Source organism: Miscanthus floridulus, chromosome 16, assembly GCF_019320115.1.
Source record: "Miscanthus floridulus cultivar M001 chromosome 16, ASM1932011v1, whole genome shotgun sequence".
NCBI lineage: Eukaryota > Viridiplantae > Streptophyta > Magnoliopsida > Poales > Poaceae > Miscanthus > Miscanthus floridulus.
Genome location: NC_089595.1, coordinates 50,385,221 through 50,404,297, shown reverse-complemented (window position 1 = coordinate 50,404,297; position 19,077 = coordinate 50,385,221). Strand labels below are relative to the sequence as shown.

Genomic DNA, 19,077 nt, shown 5'->3' with positions numbered 1-19,077 from the left:
CTCTGCAGTTTGAGACGAAGGCTAGCCATATGAAAGTTCAGTTCACTCTCTCGAGTTGATTTCAACTAGGGTATCACAATAAATGAAACCTATAAATTCACAGCTACATGCAGTCAAATTGTGTTTTGTCAGCATTTTTGCATTACAGATTTGTGAGTCGGTTCATTTCAAAATGTGCATATCTTTGCCCTTTTAAGTTTCCCTAAAGTTTAATCCAGTTAAAGTAAACCCGACGCAGTTAATTGTAGCAAATAAAAGTCCAAGCAATGGCATTCCATGTATTTATAATTATACTACTGTCATTTTTTTATTGGACCACTCATCTAAGGTTATCAGTACATGGCAAATTGCTCTCCAGAAACTGAATCTATGCAATCAACGGATGCTACTGTCATCCATCTACGTGTGAACACAAATCATTGAATGCTACTGCCTATGCCATATTGCTGAAAAATATATTCAGAAGATAGAGGAGATGAACTACAGACTGTTTTTTTATTGGACCACGCAAACTGTTTTTTATGGCAAGTAGTAGCAGAACTACAGACATCTTGGTTGGGCAAATCCATCTTGCAGACGTAGTAGGAATAGCAAGGGAAAATAGAGGAGATGAGGGTGACCTGGAAGACGAAGCAGGCAGATCTGAGGTTGGGGTCGGAGGATTAGAAGGTGGAGGCTCCATCTGTGCTCGACGATGGATCCCCGTGCGCCCGCCGCCGCACAGCGTGGACGAGGTGGTGCCCACCGCAGCCTCCCTACGAGCGCCTCCGGCCTCCCTGCTCGGCTGCTCGCGGCAGCCCACCGCTGCGCTCTGCTCGCTTTGCTCGCTCGCGACGAGTAATTCCTCGTGTCCCTCGCTCGGCAGCTGCTCCGGGCCCCCATCGCACAGCGGGCTCCCTCTCTTTCTCACCGGCGTGCAGACGCCTGGGCACGGACGTGCGCGGGGCCGCAGGCACGAGCGCTCGCGTTCGCGCTCAGCTGTTGCTGCTAGGTCTTCGCCGTGCCGCGGGCTCCCTCTCTCTCACCTGCTGGTCGGCCCTCCCGACGCGCGAGGGGGCTCACCAGGCGCCGCCGCCGCCGTCGCTACGTGTGGAACGGGAGAAGTGGAGGAGTCGGAGGAGGGATGAAGAAAGAAGCTAGGGTTCAGGAAGCCGGGACGACCCAGGTTTTGACCGGCTAAGGGTGTGATGTGAGCCGTCCGATCTAATCAGACGGTCAAGAGAGCTATACGGACGAGTGGGCCAAACAGGCCCAGGCAGGGGGAGTTGGAGGGCTGAGCTAAATAAGGCCCGGTCAATATATTTTTTATAAATATTATTTCAAAATATGATAACTTTGACAGAATTTTTGGATAGCAAATGACTTCAAATGAAAAAGTCATAAACCACAAATTTATAAAGCTCATCAAGATCTACAACTTTTATTTTGGCCATTACTCCATCGGACTTTGTTTGAACAGTTCAAATTTTGAATTTCAAAAAATGACTACTTCAAACAATATTTGGAAATAGCAAATGATTCCAGCTGAAAAAGTCATCAACAACAAAGTTGTACAACTCATTGAGATCTACAACTTTTATTTTTTTATAGATATATTTACATATACAATAACTAAAACAACTACAACAGTTTAAAATTGCAAAATTGAACCTTTAAAAATGGGGAAAAATTTAAATTTTAAAAAATTAAAATCAAAACTATTAAAATAATTTTGAGACACCAAATGATCTCAAATGAAAATTTGATAAACAACAAAGTTGTTCAACTCATCAAGATCTACAACTTTTATTTTGGTTATCTTGTCATTTGACTAAATTTGAACCTTTCAAATTTGAAATTTTAAAAAATGACAAGTTCAAACCAAAATTTAAGACCCAAAATGATTTCAACATAAAAAGTGATGAATACCAAAGTTGTTCAACTCATTAATATCTACAACTTTTATTTTAGTCATCTTGTCATTTGACAAAATTTGAACATTTCAAATTTGAAATTTTGAAAAACGACAAGTTCGAACCAAAATTTGAGACACAAATTGATTTCAACATAAAAAGTGATGAATACCAAAGTTGTTCAACTCATGAATATATACAACTTTTATTTTGGTCATTTCTTTATTTGACAAATTCTTAGCACACATTGTTCACTAATCTTACGCATGTCTCATATAGTTTATAAAACCTTACGAGAGATGTGTCACATTTATGAACAATGTCATTATCACTTTGTCATATGAAGAAATGATCAATACAAAAGTTGTAGATCTTGATGAGTTATTCAACTTTGGTATTTATCACTTTTTTAGCTGAAATCATTTGGGGTACCAAAATCTTGTCTGAAGTTGTATTTTTTTTAAATTCAAAATTTAAATTGCTCAAACTTGTCATATGTATATATTGACAAAACCAACAAAATAAATTGATAGAGAATGATTTTAGAAAATTTTAGGAAAAAAAATCATCAGATTTGGAGTTAGTATGAGGAAGAAAAACTAGTTACAAAGTTGACCCACAGATTAAAAAGAGAAATTACACTGTTCACTATGATCATGTAAGGATCATCTAGAACAGTGTGATTTCTCTTTTTAATCTGTGGGTAAACTTTGTAACTAGTTGTTCTCCCTCATACTAACTCCAAATGTGATGGTTTTTTTTCCTAAAAATTTCTAAAATCATTCTTCAGCATTTAAGTTTGGTCAAACTTAGATGTGACAAAGTTTTACGCATTTTAAAATTTAAAATTTGACAAGTTCAAACCAAAATTTTAAACCATAAATGATTTTATATGTAAAAGTGATGAATACAAAAATTGTTCAACTCATCAAGATATAGAACTTTTATTTTGGTTATCTTGTCATTTGACTAAATTTGAACCTTTTAAATTTGAAATTTTAAAAAATAACAAGTTCGAATCAAAATTTGAGACCCAAAATCATTTCAACATAAAAAGTGATGAATACCAAAGTTGTTCAACTCATTAATATCTACAACTTTTATTTTAGTCATCTTGTCATTTGACAAAATTTGAACATTTCAAATTTGAAATTTTGAAAAACAAAAAGATCGAACCAAAATTTGAGACCCAAATTTATTTCAACATAAAAAGTGATGAATACCAAAGTTGTTCAACTCATGAATATCTACAACTTTTATTTTGGTCATTTCTTCATTTGACAAATTTTCAGCACATATTGTTTACTAATCTTACACATGTCTCATATAGTTTATAAAACCTTATAAGAGATGTGTCACATTTGTAAACAATGTCATTACCACTTTGTCATATAAAGAAATGACCAATACAAAAGTTGTAGATCTTGATGAGTTATTCAACTTTGGTATTTATCACTTTTTCAGCTGAAATCATTTGGGGTACCAAAATCTTGTCTGAAGTTGTATTTTTTTTAAATTCAAAATTTAAATTGCTCAAACTTTTCATTTGTATATATTGACAAAAACCAACAAAATAAATTGATAGAGAATGATTTTAGAAAATTTTAAGAAAAAAAATCATCAGATTTGGAGTTAGTATGAGAAAGAAAAACTAGTTACAAAGTTAACCCACAGATTAAAAAAAGAAATCACACTGTTCACTATGATCATGTAAGGATCATCTAGAACAGTGTGATTTCTCTTTTTAATTTGTGGGTAAACTTTGTAACTAGTTGTTCTCCCTCATACTAACTCCAAATGTGATGGTTTTTTTTCCTAAAAAATTCTAAAATCATGCTTCAGCATTTAAGTTTGATCAAACTTGGATGTGACAATGTTTTACATATTTTAAAATTTGAAATTTGAAATTTGACAAGTTCAAACCAAATTTTAAAACCCTAAATGATTTCAGATGTAAAAGTGATGAATACAAAAGTTGTTCAACTCATCAAGATATACAACTTTTATTTTGGTCATCTTGTCATTTGAGAAAATTTGAACATTTCAAATTTGAAATTTTAAAAAATGACAAGTAGACGAGTCTTGCTCACACAACTTTTCCTTGACGAGTCTTTCGTTCCCCTTTTGGATGGGATAGGATGTGGCGGCACTAATACTGAGTCTACAGCTATATCTAATACTGAGTAGACGAGTCTTGCTCACACAACTTTTCCTTGACCAAATTGATCCATCATCCATTAAAAAAAGAAGTGTCGCGGAGGCGAGACGGCACCAAACTTTACATTTGCACCGAGGGCAACGGCCTAACCAGAGAGAGAGAGAGAGTCACGGCTCACGCACTCACGCACACATATCGGACCAAAACCACCGGCAGGGCACACGGATTTGCGCGGCGCCACCCTGGCTCGGGCACTCTCGATCGGCTCCCCGGCCGTTTCGTGTTTGCAGAAGTGTAGCGTGGGGCTTGTTGCCCGTTCCATGCCACTAGTAGAACTGAACACGTATAGTGCTGGTTCCTTCTGCTCCGGCGTCCACGTCGGGGCCGGGATGTTTTTTTTCTTGTCACGTATACATATGAGAATAACCAGAGACCATTCGTATGTACTCCGCTCCAAAGTAATAAAACTTCTAAACAACTTCTTCGGTGAAATGTTGGTACAACTCTACTTCACCGGTGGTAGGATTATGTTTTAGCTTCGGCTCCATGAGCAGCTCCACTAGCGAATGTGAAACTATTTTGGTGAAGTACGTGGCTAAACAACGCCTCTTTGTATTGTCATGAATGACTGAGAGAGGACAAATATCCACGAAGTTGTTAAAAACTTGTTTTTTTAGTTTCATGCATGATGCACCCCGCTGCGAGAGCACCTTTTAAGGGCACCTCCAGTGTTGGGCAGATTCGAACCATGGGCCAGGATAAACGAACCGTGAACACTGGAGCTGGCGAACTATGGATGTTAGAGCGAAAAACGCATCACACAGAACGTTCGAACCCAGGCGAATAAAGTATGCCCGCGAGCTCCAGTGTCAAAGGGAGCCGGCATACTAGCACATGGCCGCAAAGAGAGAGAGATTGCCACAGGGAGAGAGATTTTTTAATGTATGTGGGGGTCCTCGAAACCGATGCCTACGCTAGGCCCTCGTTTAGTTTGCCCTAATCGGTGGTGGCAGATTCACTGTAGAGCACTGTAGTACATTATAGTATTTCGTTTGTATTTAGTAATAATTGTTCAATTGTTGACTAATTTGGCTTAAAACGTTCGTCTCGCAAAGTACAACCAAACTGTGTAATTAGTTTTTGATTTAGTCAACATTTAGTACTCCATACATGTACCATAAATTTAATGTGACGAGAAATCTTCTTTTTACATAGTGTCACCGCCCCCTACATATCGAACCATACTGCTGTTCAATTTCTCCGTACCTTACAGTTCGCTCGAACACTGGAGCCGCCCTCAGTGGCGGGCTCAGGATTTTGAGTCCAGGTATTCGAAATGTAAAGGATGTTAATATTTTTTTATAACCAAAGCTTAATACTTCGTATTTAGCATCATAATTGATAATATCATATATATAATTTTATGCGAGGATACCGTATATGTAATTGCATAATATATAACACATAATTAAGCAAGTTTCCATATATTTTTAGAATTGGAGCATAATTTTAAAATTAATTAATGAAAGGTACCAATAGTTCCACATAACAAGGCGACAACATACATACAGTTATTCTTCACCGGATGTTTATTTATCTTCATCGCTTCCTTCTTTCCAATACATATACACATATACACTATATCTGTAATTTTTCTTGCCAAAAAATTTGGGTATTCAACTGAATACCCTTGAATATAGCTGAGCCCGCCCCTGGCTGCCCTAAGGAGCTTTGCATGAGGAGGTGCTGAGATTTTCCCCATTTGGTAAAAAAAAATGTGTGCTGAACTACTTCAGGAGCTAGAGAAGAATCTTACCAAACGAGATCTAAGTAACACTATGTTAAATTAACTAAATTAGACAAAAAAAAATATTGATATTTATATCACCAAATTAATATCGTTAGGTATATTATGAAATAGAGTTTATAGTGTACTTATTTAGTGTTATAATTATTGGTATTCCACTCTATAAAAATTGTTAAACTGTTGATAATTTTTTAGGTTAAAACAACTCTGAAAGTCAATTTAATTTGAGACGGAGTAGTGAAGACCTCAGTTAACTCTTGTATGTCACACCATGAGACTGAACATAGGCCTCCCACTATCTCTAGATCTTCATCTTTTTTCTAGATTAGATCTCACTTTAAGTTGTTCTAAGTTAAACTTACTTTTTATGCACCAAAAAGGTCATGGTTTGGAATACATGTTCTTTGTTCATGGAAAAAGAAATATCATTAGACAATTACCTTTAGATGGGCCAATCTTCTACACGTGCTTTTGAATATCGTGTTGCATGGGCTGAATTACATGGGAAGGTAAACTTGGGCCAACGCAGAGGATGCGGGACAAAGCCCATATAAGTGCATGGCTTGCTGGCGGCGGGCCGAAAAGAAAATTGGGCTGAAACAGATAATTAAGGGGAAAGAAAAGGGCAAATTGGGCCTAATTGATTGGAGGACAAAAGAAAAGGAAACTACTCTGCTCTGCTAATTTTCAGCCGCGAAATACAGAGACTACAGATTTTACCTGTGCGTGCACTTCAAAAGGAAACACGTCACAGATGGTAAGGAAAAAAATATACAAAACAAACAAAGTTTCGGCTATTCTTTATTCAGCAATTGTTTTTGGGATTCTTCTCCACGCTGCCATTTAAATGAGACGCCACAATGCAAATTAGGCAGAATGCTATGAATAGATTAATTAACTTTCCCATTGGCGAACCATAATTTATGAAAGAAATGACATGAAATGACATGAAATGATCAATTCCTGCCTCAATCGTTGCGTGGCAACCATGATGTGATTGCACGCCATGTGGAAATAGAAAATTGCTCGTATGTTTTTTTTATGATCTCCTACAACTAAAAAGAACAAAGCATGGGTATTTTTTTGTGCGACATTTCAACGTGGGTCCATCGTCCTGCCTGCTGCGATCTCGCACCCCTATGCTCCTAGGCCCGTCTCTTGCGATCCCATGAGTAAAAAAAAGATGCGCTGATAGGTGGGACCAATCTCGCGATCCATCCCCTCTGCGATCCCGCTCCAATCACGCGCACGCCCACACAGCCGCCTCCTCTCGGGGCCGCCCCCTTCATCAGCAGCGTGGTGTCCCCGACGGCAGATCCGTGGGAGCTAGGCACAATATTCGTTAGGAGCGGCACGGTTCCCCTCTGCGTGCGTCCATGGTGACCTTGGTGGCGGCAGCGTGGCTATTTGGCATGCTGGCAGTGGATCCACGAAGGATGGTGTGGCCTCCCAACATGCATGAACGGCGGCCTGGGCATTGGATTTGTGATGATGAAGCTTCTTCCTCGAGCAGGGCTATATCGATCCACAAAGTAGGTATGACAGAGCGAAACCACACTATATATATCCAATTGATATCTCCATCCATTAATTTATTCGAGTTATAATTTTCTATGTTATTGGCAGATCCAAAATCAATGCTTCGTTTCAGGAGGACAAATCCTCAGGTTTTGTGATGTCTTTAGGTGGGCCCTCCAGCGTGCTCGCGCGGAGGAGGCCATCGGCGGCAGGAGGCGGGCGGTGGAGGGCATCGAGCGGGGGAAAGAGCGGCTGCAGGAGCAGCTCAGGCGGCGGGGCGGGTGCTGCCGCTGTCCAAGGCCATCGTCAACGCGCAGCAGCAAGTACAGGTAATCAAATCAATCCACGCTATCGCGAATCAGAGTTTTTTTGGTTCTTCCATCGTTAGATCTGACGGTGTTTCTGTGTGATCTCGGGCTATAGACCATGGCGATGACTACTCCTAAGAATCCCGGGCTATGGACGCGCGTGTTCACCACGGCGGTGACTACTCTCAGGAATCCCTAGCTGCGACCGTGCCAGCAAGAGCAGGAGGACACTGAGGATGGGGGCTACGGGTGAGGACGTGGCGCGATGCAGGTGCTCGGCAGTTTCGTTTTTAGATACTACTTCAAATCGATGCTGCTGCTAACTTGGGAAAGAAATATCTCGAACCAAGCTGAGGTAGGCTGAGGTCAGTTCCATTCAATTCGATTCAATTTCCAAACTTTTTTTAGTTTTCTTCTTTCAATCAATCTCTGAACAACATTCTCTGTGAACTGCATTGGTTTGAATTCTTTGGATGGAGTATTCAGCTATTCTCACTGAGTATTGGACTGAATTGTTCAGGCATTGGCTGAGTAGATGAAAAGCCTAGGCGAAGCAGGACACGGCGAAGAGTCTGTGACTATACCTGAACTGACATAAGCAACTGGATACTTCTTTAGAGCTGAAACTGAAGGGAAACGGACGTACCCTACTGTAAGACCACTACAACTGGCCTGAGTAAAAAGTGCCTTTTATAATTTTGTATTAGTGTCTATAATAATATTTGTTTGAGGTCATCCATGTGGCTATAGAAGTTTATCCATTTGGTCTATAGGGTTTAGGATAAGAATCAACAAATATTCTGTATTCAGTAAATTTAATCTTGCATGAAAGAAAAGGCTGCTTGCAACTCACCCTAATTTCAGAGATATAGCCGAACCATCAATATTATCCTATGAACTTTTCAGAGCGCAATGCAGTCATGACAGATTCAGAGGATTGCCCATCTTGACCAATAACAGCTTATCAGGCTATCAACACGACATGAAAACCTCTAGATTCTTAAATTGAGACAGGAGTGTTCACTTTGATGTAACATAGTGAAGAGTCTGTGACTATACCTTAAAACAAAAGCCTTGCATGTTTTTTTTTAAATTCCCAACAAATTGACCAATACGAAAATCTCGCATGTGAAGATGTATTTTGTGTGAAACATTGTTTGATCTTCATTTGAGTCCCTTCAATATTGTGTGAAACATAGTGAGATCAAATAAATAGCATCATCAAATGAAGGCAGGTCAAGGATCGTTGTTTTGTCAATCTTGTATTTCTGTTGGAGCAGAGTAGCACATGTTGCTCGGTTTTAGAACAACTATTTTCATATTTTCTTTAACATGAGTCTCTGATATTTACACACTATACAGTTCCTTGATTTTTTTTCACAAGATACCTATGACTCTATGCGATTCCTGGAATGCTTCACCACTAATAAATCTGACAATTAAGTATACTGATGTCCTATTGGCTGCCTGAAACTCTGTCATGTCGTGCATTTATCTGTACTCAAGTTCCGCATCATTTGCTGTCTCAAACTTACTCATGCCTTTCACTTATCGGTACTCAACTTTTGTGCATGTGCAATGAATGGTTCGGATATGGAAAATGACTTTCAAAAGCTATTTCTTTTGGCTCCACGGTACAATTTAGTAAAAGAAATATTGAGCTGACGTCCTATATCTAAGGATGTCTATCTATGGCCGGTAGCACAATTTACCAAGTATCAATGAACCTCCATGTCAAGGAGAAGGTTAGAGAGGGCAAAGTTGCTTTGGAGCATCATTTACACTAGATAAACTAAGAAGTACTCCTTTAGTAGATTGGTGAATACACGATCAAGATTTTGATGCCATATAATGGAAGGCTACAATTTTCATTGGCGATGAAGGAATATACTCGCGTAAAGTTTATCTGTGCACAAATTTATCTCATTGTACAATTAATTATCAAACTATTTAACATGTTTAGTTTGTTTGATTTACAATATTACTATTAAATGTCACTTCTTCTACACTGATAAAATTGGAGGTAGCAGTATAACACACATTCATATTTATGCTATTGTGGTATTATTATTTTTTCTGTTGCAATGCACGGACAAACATTGCGCAGTCTACATAGTATGACACTACGTTGCGTCTCATGGAGAAGCCATGATGCCTACTCACCGATTTAGATAAATAAGTAATAATAAGATTATTTACACACTTTTGACATGCACTTTCAATAAATGACATGACTTTAGTTCAATAAGAGCCACTTCGTGCCTTTCATTTGTAAGAAAGATTCAAAATATGTAGACCGCACAATGTTTGCCAACGTATTTGGTTGCTCCATTTAGTTTTTAATAATCAAAGTATCCAGACTATTTAATATTTCAACCATGAGCTTGGTTGCTTGATTTAATTTATACAATGATCAAATTATTCAAAGCAATGTTGCTGCTTCACCATGAGCTTGGTTGCTTGATTTAATATTTCTCCATGCTCATTTTAATTACTTTACTAATAATAGTGTGCTCTCTTATATGACAATAACCATTATCTGTGTCTAATGCTTTGCAGGAAGCTTTGGGTTCAAGGTTTTCATCCCTCCATGATTGCGCTAAGTGTCAAGAACCTACAAGAGTTATTAATGAATGATCGAGGCGTCTCACTGTTTCAACTTAGGTGTTCACTTTCAGACAGCTCGAGAGTACAGAACACTAAAACAATACAATAGTGTTATTAAGCATCACATGGACCTGAGCTTATGTGTAAACATATTTTTATAATTATTATCGTGCTATATTATATTGTCTTATTTGTTGTTTTTCTAATTATATAAAATAGGCCAAGTTATACTAATCTAGAAAATGTGTGCTTTAACAAAAAGTCTAGAATACCGTAAAAGAAACAGTGCGAAAGAAATGGCTGTTGCGATTGGTGTATGTGAGAATATAGAACACAACTTACCACAATATAGATATGTAAGTCGCTAGCTCCTACTTTTATTACTTGTTTCTTATATATTTATTCTAATCGCTACCATGTTTGCAGTTTCTTTTGCCATGGCTATACGTTGGAAGATATATCCTTTATGTTTTCGACTAGTAGAAGAAGACGCTTATCATAATTGACTCTAGACATGTTGAAAAGTGGTGTAAAGATACATCAGTGCTGATATATGCTAGGCAAACTATTGGATTTAACTTGCAGTACATGTCCACAGTGAATGTACTTATCTGGATGGAACGAGGATATCTTTTAATGGAAATTCATCCATGAATAAAACATTATAGATGATATAGATGGGTAACTAAGAGTCACCGTTGCTTACAATAATAATACCTATGATTTAACTATTTCTATATATTGCTGATTGAAGGGACCGTGACGCCTAAGAGGGGGGTGAATTAGGCAACTTAAAATTTTAACTCCAAAACTATGGCCTCTTTTTCCAACCCTAGCAAAACCTATGCAATAGATAAACTATCTAGATGTACAACTATGGTTTTGCTAGTGTATAGCTATCTCTACCGCAAACGTAGTAAAGTAAACAATATAAATGCGGAAGCTAAAGAGCAAGGTAAAGATATGCAAACTCCCGTCGACGACTCTGGTATTTTTATCGAGGTATCGAGAAGCGCGCAAGCTTCCCCCTAGTCCTCGTTGGAGTCCCTCGCAAGGGCCAAGCTCCCGGTCGGGTGACTCCGTGGATAGCCTCGGGCCTTCCCCATGCGTAAGTGGGTCTCCGATGTGCCTCTCGGCAAGCCTCTCCCGGATGCTCCCCGCCGTCTTCACTATCAAGCTTCCGGCCGAAACGTCGCGGGCCTTGTTCCCTCCAGTACACGGTGGCGGCCACACCACAAACGCGGTTGGTGTGATCTCGCAAGACTTCAAGTCCCTCCGATGTACAACACTTGTGGTCGCAAGCACGGGGTGGCAAGAGGTATGTAAACCTCACTAAACACTAGGCATAAACCTAGAGCAAGCGCATAAGCGGTGGTCTAATCAACCTAAGCACTTCGCAAAGCACTTATGCTAATCACCTAATAAAACACTAAGCACTATACATATGGAGATCACTAAAATGGTGTATCAACACCCTTGGTATATTTCCTTAGCTCCACACCTCTCAAATGGCCGGTTGGGGGTTGTATTTATAAGCCCCGGTGAGAAAGTAGCCGTTGTGGTCGAATTCCCGTGAAACTGCTACTGACCGGACGCTGAATCGTCCTGACCGGACACGTCCAGTTGTCCTGACCGTTGAGCCAGCAATGTGCTGATCGGATGCTGGCCAGCATCCGGTCGCCTGCCACCGAACGCATCTGGTCATAGATTTGCCGCTCTGGAACCTTACTGTAATCGATCGGACACTGTTGTCCTACGTCTGGTCAGTTGCCGCCAGCGTCCAGTCCTTGCATCCGGTCGCCTGTCTGCCGAGCCACCGGTCCAGCGTCCGGTCGCACTTCCAGTGTCTGGTCCAGCGTCCGGTCACCTCTGTGAGCTCGTTTCTTCGCGATCTTACGTACGGCTTGGTTCCTATCTTCATGCTTGGACTTTGCTTGATATCTTGGGTTTTTTCTTGTGCTCCTAAGGTCTTGCTTAAGGTGTTGATCATTGGATCATCATGTCGCCTTCGTCCAAGTCACGTCTTGCACCCTGTTGGACTATAAAATAAACACTCGCAAATTCATTAGTCTAATTTGGTTGTGTTGGTCATCAAACACCAAAATCTAAAGTAAATGGACCTAGGGTCCATTTTCCTTACAATCTCCCTCTTTTTGGTGATTGATGACAACACGACCAAAGCAAGCAAATAATAAGATTTTGAAAATTTAAAAACTACCTACTTGCTAGGATGCAATGCAAAGGGCAAGGTTATATGATGCTAGAAGATACTACTTAGATACCAATTGAAGACCATCTTGCCCTTACAAATGTCCCCATATGATACTATGGATTAAGGCCTAGCTTTCTAAAAAAAATTCTCCCATTACTTAGACTAATCCATAATCCACTTTCCTCCCTTTCTCGGACCATTTCCACTTGTATACATCAGCTTGATGCTTGCCTTTGGTCCTTCAAATTCTCCCCCTTTGACATCAAACACCGAAAAAGAAGACATTAGTAGCACAAGGGAGGGTCAAATTTCGTGGTCCTTTGTATAAAGAGTGAAATGGATCACAAAATTTGACTCTCACATTATATAGACTAAGCTCCCCTCAATATATGCATACATTTGGTAGAAAGCAAGGCATATGCATAATTAGCAATTTATTTTACAAGAGAGTTTAATCTATATAATACATGGAGAAAGCATATAAATATAAAATGAAATCAACATGATGATGCCAATTGAAGAATGATGCTTAACTCCGGGGATTCCAATTTCCTTACAATGAGACTACTACACATGTGATAGGTTAAAAAAAAATTGATACTATTTGAGCAAGTGTTAGTCTCAAAGCATCCAAGTTGTAGATTAAGCTCCCCCTAAATTTGTGCACACAAGTGTTGAATACTTGTAAAATTTGTGCACATTGATTTAAGTATCAAAATACCACTTGAAAGATGATATTTGGGAGATATTATCTACAATTTGAACTTTGGCACATATTAGATAATTAATTGTAAAACAAGCAATGTGCCATGCTCTTAAACAATTTTAAACCATATAGGTTTGCTCCAAGGGTTGATAATGAAACCGAACAAGCCTACCATATGATATACCTATTGAATGCATGACAAAATATTTAAGTATGTAAATGCAAACATAGGCATGAAAGATAACTAGATGCTTTAAGAGTATATCAATTGAAAAACAAACAATTGAAATGAAAACTAATTGAAAGTAATGACATCTAGTTACCTAACATGGGAAGGAAAATTTGGGTCCATAGTATTCACTAACCTACTTGGCAATGACTTTGTCGAACTTGATGCACCCCATAAAATGCACCCAAATTTTGTCAAGTCTCCAAATTCCCCAAAGTCCGATGGACTTCTTACTTCCCTTTCGGGATCCAAACCTTCTTGGTGCTCTTTATGTTAGAAATGATTTCCTTTGACACCCAAAAGCGTTTGACCCTATTGTTGGCTTGCTTGTTCACCTTGATGGCCACCACCTTGTCATTTTTCTTCTTCTTCAAGAGATAAGGTGTAGAGGCCTTCTTGTCTACCTTGTTGGTGTAGGTGTTAGAGAGCTTGCTTGTTTGCTTTTTCTCCTTCTTCTTTGCTCCTCCCCCATTCTTCACCTTGCACTCATAGGACTTGTGACCTTCCTTGTGGCATACATAACAAACCACAATTTGTCCTTCATCAAGCTTCTTCACTCCCTTGACGGTGTTATCTTGATGAAGTTGAGTTTGCTTCGCCTTGCCTTTCACTTGAGTCAAGTCCTTGGTGAGGCGAGCTACTTCTTGCTTGAGTTGCTCATTTTCCTTTGTAACCTCTTATGTGCATGTATCTACAACAACTTTCTCAACACAAACTTGGTTACACAAAGGTGAGTCTAAACATAAATCATTGCAAGAAGTAGAGGCATCCTTTTTAATGATAGAACATTTCTTTTTAGATGCCTTGGTGGGGGTATTTTTGATGGCTTCAAGATTAGCAACTTTATTAGTTAGCTCATCACAATGTTTGCACATGATTTCCAATTTAGCAAGCAAACTTTGATAATCATTTTGTGAGCTAGCTAACTTTTCTTTTAATTTTTCATTTTTCTTTAAAAGTTGCTCATCATTGATTGTGCATGCATTTGTTGGTGCACTAGTCTCAAGTTTCTCAATTTTAGTAGATAGTTCAACATTAAGATTTGCAAAGTTTTCATATTGTTCAAGCAAATTTTTGTATGCTTCTTGTGAACTACCTAGCTCTTCTTTTAAATTTTTGAGCTTTTTTTGTTGACTAGTGCAAACTTTAGCATATTTAAGATTTTGTTGCACAATTGTATTATAAGAAGGCAAATCATCATCACTATCGCTCTCACTAGAGGATGAGCTTTCATTACCTCGTACCATAAGACACACACGATAAGAGCTTGATGATGAGTGCTTGCGCCCTCGCCTCTTGTGATGATCTTCTTCACTTGAGGAATCATCCCATGACCTTATTAATGTGAGGGCTTTGTTCTTGCATGCCTTCTTCTTTGCCTTGGGTGTGGGCTTGTTTGGACAAACTTCCACAAACTGTCCCAACTCGCCGCATCCATAGCATCCTCTCTTTCTTTACTCGTCTCTTTGATTAGTGAAAACAAGGTCTTGAATTTGGATAGGCACACCCTTGACATTGAGCCTTACGATCATCTTCTCCACCTTTTTGATAAGTTTGATTGATTCTTTATCAAGGTCGGAGGTGGAGGAGGAAGATTGATCATCATCACTTGATTCTTGTTTATCATCATCCTCATCTTCTTCTTCTTCACTTGAGGAGCTTGAGCTTGACTCAACTTTCTTGCCCTTCATCTTTTTCTTCTCGCTACAAGCGAGAGCTTTGCCTTTACTTGATGAAGAAGCTTCTTCTTGCCCCATCTTACGTGACATTTTAAATGCCACTAACTTGCCAATGGCTATGCCCGGGGTCATATTGCTCAAGTCCTCTATGTTGTGAAGGATGGTGATGATGCTTGCATATTTCTTTTGTGGTAGCACGAAGATGATCTTCCTCACGATGTCCGCATCATCTAGCTTTAATAATCCTATAGAATGGAGCTCATTAATAATTAGATTCAAACAAGAATACATATCACGAACAAGCTCATCATCATTCATAGTAAAGGAATCATAGTTTTGCTTTGCTAGACAATGTTTTTGCTCACGGACATTGCTTGTGCCGTCATGGAGCTCTTGGAGTTTTAACCAAATTTCATGTGTCGTATTTAAAGTGAATACTTGGTTAAAAACATCCATACTAAGTGATTCAAATAAGTATTTTTTAGCTCTAGCATTGAAGTGCATTTCTTTTTCATCACTCTTTATGGATTTTTTGGGATTCTTGATGGGTTTCATCCCGTCATGAGTGACTCTCCATACACCCAAATCAACCGCCTCAAGGTGGCAAGCCATTCTAGCTTTATAGTATGGGAAGTTAGTGCCGTCAAATTATGGAGACCTAGTGGTATCCATTCTAACCACTCTACAATCGCGTCGGCTCAACGACGGTTAAGCCAAGGGTCCAAATATGAGCCAACCTGGCTCTGATACCAATTGAAGGGACCGTGACGCCTAAGAGGGGGGGGGGTGAATTAGGCAACTTAAAATTTTAACTCCAAAACTATGGCCTCTTTTTCTAACCCTAGCAAAACCTATGCAATAGATAAACTATCTAGATGTGCAACTATAGTTTTACTAGTGTATAGCTATCTCTACCGCAAAAGTAGTAAAGTAAACAATATAAATGCGGAAGCTAAAGAGCAAGGTAGAGATATGCAAACTCCCGTCGACGACTCTGGTATTTTTACCGAGGTATCGAGAAGTGCGCAAGCTTTCCCCTAGTCCTCGTTGGAGCCCCTCGCAAGGAATCCCTCGCCGGGTGACTCCATGGATAGCCTCGGGCCTTCCCCATGCGCAAGTGGGTCTCCGATGTGCCTCTCGGTAAGCCTCTCCCGGATGCTCCCCACCATCTTCACTATCAAGCTTCCGGCCAAAATATCGTGGGCCTTGTTCCCTCCGGTACATGGTGGCGGCCACACCATAAACGCGGTTGGTGTGATCTCGCAAGACTTCAAGCCCCTCCGATGTACAACACTTGTGCTCGCAAGCACGGGGTGGCAAGAGGTATGCAAACCTCACTAAACACTAGGCATAAACCTAGAGCAAGCGCATAAGCGGTGGTCTAATCAACCTAAGCACTTCGCAAAGCACTTATGCTAATCACCTAATAATACACTAAGTACTATGCATGTGGAGATCACTAAAATGGTGTATCAACACCCTTGATATGTTTCCTTAGCTCCACACCTCTCAAATGACTGGTTGGGGGTTGTATTTATAAGCCCCAGTGAGAAAGTAGCTGTTGGGGTCGAATTCCCGCGAAGCTGCTACTGACCGGATGCTGAATCGTCCTGACCGGACGCGTCCGGTCGTCCCGACCGTTAAGCCAGCAATGTGCTGATCGGACGCTGGCCAGCGTCCGGTCGCCTACCACCGAACGTGTCCGGTCACAGATTTGCCGCTCTAGAACCTTACTGTAATCGATCGGACGCTGCTGTCCTGCGTCTGGTCGGTTGCCGCCAGCGTTCGGTCCTTGCGTCCGGTCGCCTGTCTACCGAGCCACCGGTCCAGCATCCGGTCACGCTTCCAGCGTCCGGTCCAGCATCCGGTCGCCTCTGCGAGCTCGTTTCTTCGCGATCTTGCGTACGGCTTGGTTTCTATCTTCATGCTTGGACTTTGCTTGATATCTTGGGTCTTTTCTTGTACTCCTAAGGTCTTGCTTAAGGTGTTGATCATCGGATCATCACGTCGCCTTCGTCCAAGTCACGTCTTGCACCCTGTTGGACTATAAAATAAACACTCGCAAATTCATTAGTCTAATTTGGTTGTGTTGGTCATCAAACACCAAAACCCAAAGTAAATGGGCCTAGGGTCCATTTTCCTTATACTGATGGTGAATCTTGACACAGACACTCAAGTGGATACTTTATTCTACAGTATATATCTGCGTGGAATAGACCTAACATATATTTATACGGTGAGTATAACATACTTTATTTTATAGTTTTCTGAGAGATTTTTCAAGACATGTAGTATTACCTATGTAACAGGCACATGTACTTGAACCTGTGTACATGATGGTATGAAGATGCAGAGGAACTTATTCGTGGAGTTATTGGCGCACGAAAGAAATAGATATCGAAGATTTCTTCCTGCCGATATAAAACATTATTTTAGCCGCATCATGGAAATGTCTATACGGTAGAATTTATGAGCCTGCGACGCCGCGCTCTCCGTGACCTGTGTTAATTTTATGAACTTTGCTTTTTTGATTAAATGTCACTTTAATGTCGGTATTTAATTTCACAGTATTGTTAACTTATCGTGTGATCTATGTGTTTTTAGTAAAAAAATTTAGTTGTCCCATAGCAATGCACAGGCACGCTACCTAGTTGACATAAATGTCGCACTTTTGACGCTGATGATGAATTATTCTGGTTTTGACATATGGAAATCGATCTACACGCATGCATCTTATTGATACCCGACCTCGCCTATATATACACCCAACCTTGGGACTCGTATGTTTTTTCTCTCATCACAACGCAAATAGCCACTCGCAAGTAGGGGAGCCACAATGACTTCCCATATGGGCACCAACGTCCACAGCCGCCGCTACGTTGTAACCTTAATCCTCGCTGCCGTCGTCGGCCTAGTGCTTTTCGCGACGGTGACGTCGGCGACTGAGGCTCCCAACGGCATCAGCGACGGTGAGCTGAAGCATAGTCTTCCCGGTGGGCAGGATCCGGTGCACGACCATTCACCGTCGCCCTATAACATTGTCAAGCATGAAGTTCCTAGCGGCTAGAATCCAGCATCGAGCCATTCGCCGCCGCCCTACGACATCATCAAGCACGAAGTTCCAAGCGGCCAGAACCTGGTGTCGAACCGCTCACCGCCGCCTTACGACATCATAAAGCACGAAGTCCCTAGCGGCTAGAACCCGGTGTCAAACCGTTCACCACCACCCTCCGACATCATCGAGCACGAAGTTCCTAGCGGCCAGAACCCGGTGTCGAACCGCTCACCGCCGCCCTACGACATCGTCAAGCATGAAGTTCCAAGTGGTTAGAACCCGATGTCGACCCGTTCACCGTGGCCCTACGACATCATCGAGCATGAAGTTCCTAGGGGCCAGATCTAGGGTGCAAAGTTTTGGAATGTCACATTGGGTGTCATACGAGGGGTGTCGCATGGGGGGTTTGGATACTAATAAAAAAATAAATTACAGAATCCGTTAGCCACGAGACGAATCTATTAAGCCTAATTAGGCCATCATTAACGCACGTTACTGTAGCACCACATTGTCAAATCATGAACTAATTGGGCTTAAAAGATTTATTTCGTAAATTAGTTACAAACTGTGTAATTAGTTATTTTTAATCTATATTTAATACTCTATGCATATGTCTAACGTTCGAACTTTTGTGCTCTTTTGGTTGGTGATCTTGTTTCGCGTTTTTGTTTCTTCTGTATCTATCCATCGTTCTTCAGTTCGTTCCGCCGCTGCGGGTGATTATTGTTGTATAGGCCTAAATCGTGCAATCGTGGATGGTGGCCTGATGAATACGGCCCACGCTAAGGCTCGGGAACCGTGGCAAATCCACTATAAAAAAATTTATCTGAATATCTTTTCTTTTTCATTTGTTATTAAAAATCATAGAATCCAAGTTCGGCCGCGGCACTCACGCGAGATATATAT

General features: G+C 40.5%; 1 pseudogene; it reads left to right on the top strand.

Annotated features, from left to right (window-relative positions):
* The first annotated feature begins 10,532 nt into the window (after nucleotides 1-10,532).
* On the top strand, nucleotides 10,533-17,580 carry LOC136514004 (uncharacterized; annotated as a pseudogene).
* Nucleotides 17,581-19,077: the final 1,497 nt, after the last annotated feature.